Source organism: Pteropus medius, unplaced genomic scaffold (genome assembly GCF_902729225.1).
Source record: "Pteropus medius unplaced genomic scaffold, Ma_sr-lr_union100, whole genome shotgun sequence".
Lineage (NCBI taxonomy): Eukaryota > Metazoa > Chordata > Mammalia > Chiroptera > Pteropodidae > Pteropus > Pteropus medius.
Window position 1 is genome coordinate 753,609 of NW_024345861.1, and position 9,118 is coordinate 762,726.

Consider the following 9,118-nt stretch of genomic DNA (forward strand, 5'->3'; position numbering starts at 1 on the left):
AATAAATGAAAAGTAAAAATGTATATTATAATGAAGTATTATTTTAATTGAATAGGCCGCATTTATGTTGTTGTTTTTTTTAATTTCAAAGGGTCCTTCCTTTGATTTGAAATGTTGAAATGTAAGATGTGAAGTCCTGTTGTATGGGAAAGAATCAGTCTCAGTTTTAATATCAGCTCTGCTAGTAATTTAGCTGGTAAGACTTTGGATTACTCACTTCTTCTCTCCAAATGTCAATCTTTTTATCCAATTTAAATCAGTGATATTCCAAATTGTTCTTGATTGAGGCCCACAGTAAGAAATATATTTTACAATATATATAATTTGAAATACTATACTAGATCTGGACGATTTGTCCAGATATTGATACTCTGACTCAGGTTAATTAGACTGGTCTTGACACTGCATGCATCTTTTATTATTTGAATTTGATCTCTTTAGAAAATTCAGTGAAGAGTAAATTTTTAAAAAAACAGAAATACTATATTTCATTATTTTTATGAAAAAAATAATGTGTTCCCAAGCTCATCTAGTAACATTAGTTGTTTTCCTGAAATAATCCTAAACTTCACTTAAGTATCTATGTAACAATCCATCAAGGAGTTTGACATAACGTCAAATATTTAAAAGAAAATTTTCTAATTAATTGATCATAAAACTATTAGTGTTTTTGAGTACTATGTACAGTGCTATGTTGGATCAGTTCACAATGCTTTTTCTCGAAAGAGCTGATTTTTTAAATTGCAAGATATATATGAGCCAGTTGTTAAATAGTAGCTTGAAATAGCCTATGTTAGGAGTTATTTGTATCACAGGAATCACCAAATGCTACATCTCAAGACTTTCTCCCTCCCCCCAAACTCAGACCCACTTGTTAAACATTTGCTAGACAATAATCCAGAGCTAGAGAGAGGAAGCCATGACTCAGAGGGTTAGCTGGTGCTGCTTTCATCTTACTTTTATGTATAGCAGTTTGGGTCATGTTTTGTTGTTTTTTTGTTTGTTTGTTTTTGTCTCAATAAAATCAGTATTAACAATTGTTGTTATCTACCGTTACAGGTACAATTATATATGCCAAGAATTGCACTAGGCACTTTACATAAAGTTTTTGTAGTCTTTACAACAACTCTTCAATGTGGTTATATTCTTACTTTTATAAAATAGCCTTTTAGGTTCTGAGACATTAAGTACAGTTGTACAAAGTGTCATAGTTAATGCATGTAGAAATTGGAATTTGAACTCAGAATTGTCTAATAGTAAATCCCATGTACTTTTTACTTTAGCAAACTCTTATCTCCATCTGGTGAAATTCTACCAATATTTCAGTGTTCTATTCAAACACAAGTCATTTCCATGAATTCTTCTTTGACTACATATATTGGCATTGGCCTGCCACCCTTTTAACTCTTAGCACTATGTCTGATTTTTTTAAAATCATTTAGCAATATGCTTCCATGTATCCTAGTTATTTCTGCTTCTTACTCCTTCTCCTATGTTCAAGAACTTTCCATAAATAAATTCGAGAATGTATGAAGGTGCGGGGCGACTGCTAATAGGTCTGAGGTTTCTTCTGGGGGCAATGCAAATGTCCCAGAATTAGTGGTGATGATTGCACAATCTTGTGAATTAAAAATCACTGAATGAAACAGATGAAAGGGTGAATTTTATGGTCTATGAATTATATTTCAATTTCGAATGTAAGATATAAAACTAAAAAAATCTTATTAGGTTCAGCTATATAAAATTGCCACTTTTTCTATCAAAATGATTGAATCAACAATTTTATATAGTTTATTCTAATATTAGTATAAGTCCTCCTGTCCAATAATATGATAAAAACAGATATTTTTGTAAATAACACTAATAATTCTAATTGTAATAATTTCTCAATTCTAAAATTTTATCAAAGAGTCTACGGCCATATCACCCTGAACAAGCTCAATACTATCTGATCTTGGAAGCTAAGCAAGGTCAGGCCTGGTTAGTACTTGGATGGGAGACCACCTAGGAAGACTAGGTGCTGTAGGCATAAAAAATAAAAAATAAGGTATTGTAAACTGACAAGTTCCTTGCAATCTGTGAGGTCAACCTAGGGTTGCCTTGCTTAAAAAAAAATAGTAATAAAATAAAATAATAAAATAAAATAAAATCTTATCAAAGAGAATAAAAGCAAATAAGCACCAACCTCTTTTAAATCCTCCTTTTTTAAGCTAGTAGATCTTTGCTTTGTAGTTCATTACTGATGATTGAAACATTGAATACTGATAATTTCAAGAATCAGGTAGATGAATTCTACAAACTATCAAACATATACGTTTTTCAGAAATTCTGAGGTGATTCTTTCAGCTACTGCTAAAAAAAAGAAAAAAAAATAGGAAACACAATCTCTAGGTAGCAATGGTAATGTGCTCTGATGCAGCCCTGAGAGTTATATGAAAGCTGTTAGCATTTCTAGAAAATTACAACAAAACTTCTATACATTCAGGAAAGCAGTTGTCCTGGGTAAACATAAATAATGACTATGTTTCTCAAAGAAATACTAGAAAAGTTGAAATTGCAAGAAATGTGTAAACATATGCAGAGGAAAGAAAATACTATAAATTGTGCTGGGGCAGTAGATATAGTCATTCACTGAAGGTACTTTAACTGGTGAATCTTTCTGTTCTCATAGAGGAAATTACTTTAAAAAATGTTTGTTTCATTTGTTATCAAAGAAATTTTTAAGTTAAGGGACAGTGATGTCACTTCAACTTTTCGCCATGTCTCTTAAGCAGGTTGGTAACATTATCAGCCACTTTAATTCATTAACAGAGTGTCAGGAATGAATATTTAAGGAAGCACTGACAGAGAAGCTGTGACAGAGAAGAAGGCACTGTATTTTTAATTATTTAATAACAGCAATAGAATAAAGTCTTGTAAAGAACCTGAGGTGAAAGAAGGTCAAAGAAGGTGCGCTTCATCTTCATCATGGTGCTCTTTCACTCTAAATGCATAGCCTCTAGAATCCAGTTTGTTTACATAATAGGTAGTTGCCTTAACTCAAGTATAAGTTAACTTACTGCTATGAAGATTCAAGTATGAATTATTATTATTTTTTTAAATTTATCTATTTTAATTTCAGACGTACAGCACAGTGATTAGACATTTATATACCTTATGAAGTGGTCATTAAGTATGACTTTTAAAACCTACACTTTCCCTTAACATACAAAACATTTTAAAATCCAAAAAATAATAATATGTATTAGCCCTGCTTCGAGACTCAACATTATCATTGCTTTCTGTTATGTCTTCTAAAGTTCTGTCTTCTTTAGCATTTAGTTTGGCAGTGGTTAGGTGATAGTATCTGCATTGGTATCCATAGAATCCCTTACTGTTTATATTCTTCAAAGCATCCCAAGGTGAAAGAGCCCTGACGTGTGAGTTAGGAAGCCTGAGTAATCTGTGAGAACATGACATTACTAGAATACAAAATAAGATATTTGGACTAGTTTATTTATAAGTGTCTCATATGGAATATTATGCCCATTTTCTGCTCAAACAAGACCTTATCAATTAATATTGTACTGTCAATGTATATACGTTTCTCTCCCTGATAATATTCAGGAGTGTGCATAGCTTAAGGAGATAATTATATAAAAAATGAAAGTTTTTGTTTCCCCTTTAGATGATATTACTCATTTTCCTGAGTAAAAATTTAAATGGAATTTATTTAAAGGGGAAATGCCATATTCATAGTATGTATTAATTACTAAAAATCTTTGAACAATTTTTTTTCATTACCAGCTTCTAGGGAAAATAGGAAAATAGCTTATCATGAAGTTGAATGCATTCATAGCTGGTTAAATAGCCAGATACTCACAATACTGATTAATTAAGAATGGTCTCTACTGGAGTGCCTCAGGACTCTGCACTGAACCAATTCAACATTTCCTGTTATAAATGATTTTCTTGAAAATATTTAAAAACTGTATGCTGTTAACTTCACATGTGGTTAAAAAATATGTTACTATCTTGAGGTAAACATTTTTAAAACAGCAGCTACTGTAATAATGGACTTAAATCAACAAAAAGGGATTCAATGAAAGAAAATTTATGCAATCTCTGTCTCTAAGAATTAAATACATTAAATAGAGTAAGAAAAAAATTGGCTTTCAAGCATTTTAATATTAAATAAGACCCAGGTGTTTCTGTTTACAATGAACTAAACAGAAGTCAAGACCATATTGGTAGCCAAACAATCTAGTAAAGGATGGGTGAATGTTCAGAGAGTCTCCCTGGTTTTCAGTATATAGTCACAATTTAAAGGATGAAAGGCTTGTGTTTTTAGTGTCCTAGTTCAGACAAAAAAATAATTGAAGTTTTTCTAAAAAACGCTGTCAATATTAGTAGCAGTACAAAAAATAGTGGTATATCTAATTTCAAGACTACATGTATTTGATGTTACATTACAAGTAAAAATAATTGAATACTCCCACTTAGTGGCCACGTAACATCTACATATATGGAGCAGCCTCTAGTGCAGCAATGTACAGTGTATTTACTGTAGGTTATATATAGAAAAGTGGAAGAAAGTTGATACCATCACATGACTTCACTCTGCACACATGGAGACATCACTCATGCCTGGTTCTAAATAGTCAACTAAGTCAGGGCTGCTCCTCCATCTATGCCTTGCGACTTCCCTTAGAATAAAATCCAAGCTCTGCATGGCCACAAGTCTCTGCATAGTCTAGACCTGCTTACCTTTCTCACCTCACTTTGAGTTGTTCCTCTTCTTTTCATAATTATTTAGTCTCAGTGGTTTTCAAATGCATTCATGAATATAGTCATTCATCTAATGTACCTAAACAGATTGAAAATGTACTAATCACAATACCCAAGATATGGAAGCAACCTAAGTGTCCGCGAACAGATGATTAGATAAAAAATTATGGTACATATATACAGTACCATACAGTGAAATATTACTCAGCCATAAAAATAATTAAATCTTACCATTTGCAACAACATGGATTGAACTAGAGGGTATTATGCTGAGTGAAATAAGTCAGACAGAAAAAGATAGATATATGATTTCACTTATAAGCGGAATCTAAGTAAAAAAAAAAGAAAAGAAACAAACTAAATGAAAACAGACTCATGGATACAGAGAACAAACTGGTGATTGCCAGAAGGAATGGAGGTTGGGGTGCTCAGTGAAAAAGGTGAAGGAATGAAGAAGTACAAATTAGTAGTTACAAAACAGTCATGGGGACGTAGAGTACAACGTAGCGAATATAGTCAATATTATAATGGCTATGTGTAGAGCCAGATGGGTGTTAGAGTAATCAGGGGAAAAATCACTTCATAAATTATTTAAATGTCTAACCATTGTACCGTATACCAGAAACAAATATAAAATTTAAAAAAATTCTGTAAAAAAGAAATGCCTGTAATATGTAATAAGTGTGTGCAGAAAATGCAACTCAAGTCATATTGGTGTAGCTTTGTCTAGGAAAGATTAAGAAATTTTATAAATACAATATTTTAGTATTATTTATGCAGCTATGCCTCATAGTTATAATCATCATCTTTAACCAAGGCTTCCTCAAAACCAGGACTTCTAAATTTATCAATTTTAACTTGAAAAGACTTTACCCATAACATCCTTCTATTGAAAATACAATAAATCACAGAAAACATTTGTCTTGTAGATCAGCAACAAGACAAAATATTATTTTTGGTCTATTTTATTAGTGAGCATGATAGACCAAATCAAAAGACCTATTTCATTCATTTAAAATAAAATTTAAAAAAATCCAGAATCCCTGGTGTTGGAGGTCAGAATAAACTGAAAAATAATGTAGAGAGAAAAGATACAGAATCAAAATTATTAAAAATCTTTGAACAAAATCTGTGATTACAAGCTTCTGGGGGAGGGGAGGAAGATACAGTATTATAGCATGGTTTTGATTAAAGTGAACATTTTCTTAGCTTTATAGTTAACGAATCTTGCATATGAAAATTACAGATGCTCTTAATCTACTTTCGGAAGACATGCAAATATTAAAAAGTAATGAACCAACAAGATTGTTTGTTAATGCAACATAAAAGTGCTAATTATAAATCATTTCCTGCCTACCACTAAACCCAACAGATGTCTTCTAAGAAATTATTAAATAAACTTCTTTACTACAAATTTGAATAAAGCTGAGTGGCAAGAAGAATTTTCATTTAAGGAACTAGGTGCTATCTCACCATTAAAAAATAAAGAGAAAATAAATACAGAATAAATATATAGTCTATTAAATGTATTCAGGAAGCAAAATTATTTTGCTCATGGAAAGTGACTCATTAATATATTTATACCGGCTATTCAATATATTCTTTAAAGGATAGATTTCATAATAAACTATATTAAGTCCATATTTGGGGGTTTATTATACTGGATGATTCTTGTAAATTTTAGTATTATTACTTTTAATATTTTAGTAGTATTAACCATAGCAGTAATTTTCCAAAATATATTTGAAACACTAATCTGATGTTTGGGTTTTAGAGGTCTAGCTATTTGTACATTATTCCCATTAAAAATAGACTTTATACATTTTCAAGAAATATGTTTCATGGGATTTTTCCTTTGTGGAAGAAATATCATTAAACCTACTGCCTTTTGTCAATTATGCTTTTAGATTAATTTTCATATGAATCCATTTTCCATGTCTAATGGTAGCTTTATAGCAAGTAATTTGCAGGTGGGAGCGCACTGGTCTTTGGTCCTTTGCTGGTCATATTGAAAGGCGATTAATCTTTTAATTCTATCAAAATCGTAATTGTGGTTTATTTAAAATAAAATCACACTTTTTAACAATATTCCAACATTATTGGGCATGAAGGTGTTTGGACCCATTGGTTATTAATCTGAACCACAACTAGTGTCTACTGCTTGTTTAGACAATTTAGAAAAATACACTCATTCAAGGTGAAAAATTTTTTAAAGTTGCCTCTCCTCAGGTATAATGCTTAGCAAGAAAAGTTCAATAAATCCTCGCTTAGCATTATTGATAGGTTCTGTGACTTTAAGTGAAATGACATATAAGCAAATGAATTTTAACATAGGCTAATTAATATAAACAAGAATTAAGTTTTTACGGCATGTCATCAATGTCATCACAAAATGACATTGGATGAAATGATGTTATTCAAGGACCTGCTGTACAAACTGAATTAGCCCCACGTTGGCTACACACCCTTGTACAGGTTACACACCGTACAGCCATATTCATTGTGAGCCTGCTCTTAACAGTCATTTTAAAGTGTGAGTATCAAAACATAGAAACTAAGTGATGTCAGAAGCAGAGTGGCATGCAGAATCTCCCCTGATCTCTTTACTTGAAATTGCAACAAACTGAGCAGCTACAATCCAACAGATAACACCCATCCTGCACACAAGCACATTTGAGAGATCTGCACATAAGAACATCCAAAGGTGGGTGAATCATGCAAGCAAGGAAAGAAACAAGAAAGAGAGAAATGGAGACAGGTGTTGCAATACACAGGCCAGAGCATCCTGCAAGATGAACAGGATGGGGAATTGGGTGGCGATTTCTTAATTCATTAAAGCCCCGAGCAGGCCTGACTGAGTGATCAGCATATTCCACACAACAGAGCCCAGTGAACAGGGCAGAGAACAGGAGAGAGACTGAATATCAAGAGACACAGCTGTTTTAGCATCCACCATTGCCAGAAACCTGAGTCACAGAGCCTGGTTGCCTCCCGCTACTCCCCAGAGTGCACTGACCTCTCCCACCCAGAGCTATCAACAAGCCAAAGGGGAAACTGCAGCAGCGAGATCAGACACACACACTGCAACTGGTCCTAGTGACAGGGGTGAAATATAGAAGCAAAGCAACTGAAGCCTACAGCAAGCATTACTGGAAGGAAACACTCACAGACATACTGCTGGCTTCTGTCAATCTACCCCACCCCCACCCACTCAGGCTGATTCAGAAGGTAGCAGCACAACATTGCGTCTGACTGTTGAGGCAGCACCAGAATTTCAGGGGGTCTTCAGAGGCTTGAATCTCCATTGCCCTTCATATTTTCCCACATGGATAGAGCCCTGGGACCAATGCAACCTTGTCACAGAGAAGATACACACCTCCGCATGGAATAAAGAACATTTTTTGCCTCAAAACAGAGATACGGAGGTTGTACAATGCAGGAGAGTTGGATGCCACCTACTGAAAAACAAACAAACATAAAAACCGACCTCTTCTTATCAACCTGCTAAAGAGATTTCACTCTAAATAATAATAGTTTTTTTTGTTTTTTGGTTTTTTGTTTTTGTTTTTTTTTCTTTTGTTTTTTTAAGCAAAGGACATATCCATTAATGCCTAGTTGGGGAAATAATTCATTAAACAGCATTAACAACCAAGGTGACAAGGCGACCTAGAAAGATAATTTAAAAAATCTCTAGAAAATAAACTTAAATATATAGACATATGTGACTTAAATTAAAGACAATTCAGGATTACACTTTTGAAAAAAATCTCAACAAGATGCAAGAAAATTCTGATCGACAGTTCAATTAATTGAGAACAAAATCAATGGAACTATCGACACTTACCAAGGAAATTGAAACTCAAAAAAAAAAAAATGAACTTCTGATATGAACATATTGAAGAGAAGAAGAATTAAATAGCAAGCTTAAGAAATAGAGCTGGCCAGATGCAGAAATAGAATTAGAATTATGATGTCATGGATAAAAATCTGGATAAGATGCAGTTGGAAGAAGAGAGAGACTTGAGAGTGAAAAAAAAAAGAACTTTACAAGAACTATCTGACATTGTCAGGAAAAAAAAAAGGAGAGGAGAGGGAGAAGGGAACAGATAGCCTATTCAAACAAGTAGTCAATGAAAATTTCCCAAAACTATGGCAAGAACTGGATCCTCGAATCCAAGAAGGAAAGAAAACACCTAACCCTCTCAACCCAAAAAGACCTTCTCCAAGACACATTATATTTAAATTATCAAAAATCAATGACAAAGACAGAATTCTCAGGGCAGCCAGGGAAAAGAAGACAGCAACCTATAAAGGAAAACCCATTAGATTATCATTGGACATTTCAATACAA

The 9,118-nt window shown here is 33.0% G+C and overlaps 1 pseudogene; it reads left to right on the forward strand.

Moving 5' to 3' along the window:
* Window positions 1–1,910: 1,910 nt before the first annotated feature.
* Window positions 1,911–2,029, forward strand: LOC120612276 (uncharacterized; annotated as a pseudogene).
* The last annotated feature ends 7,089 nt before the right edge of the window (window positions 2,030–9,118 follow it).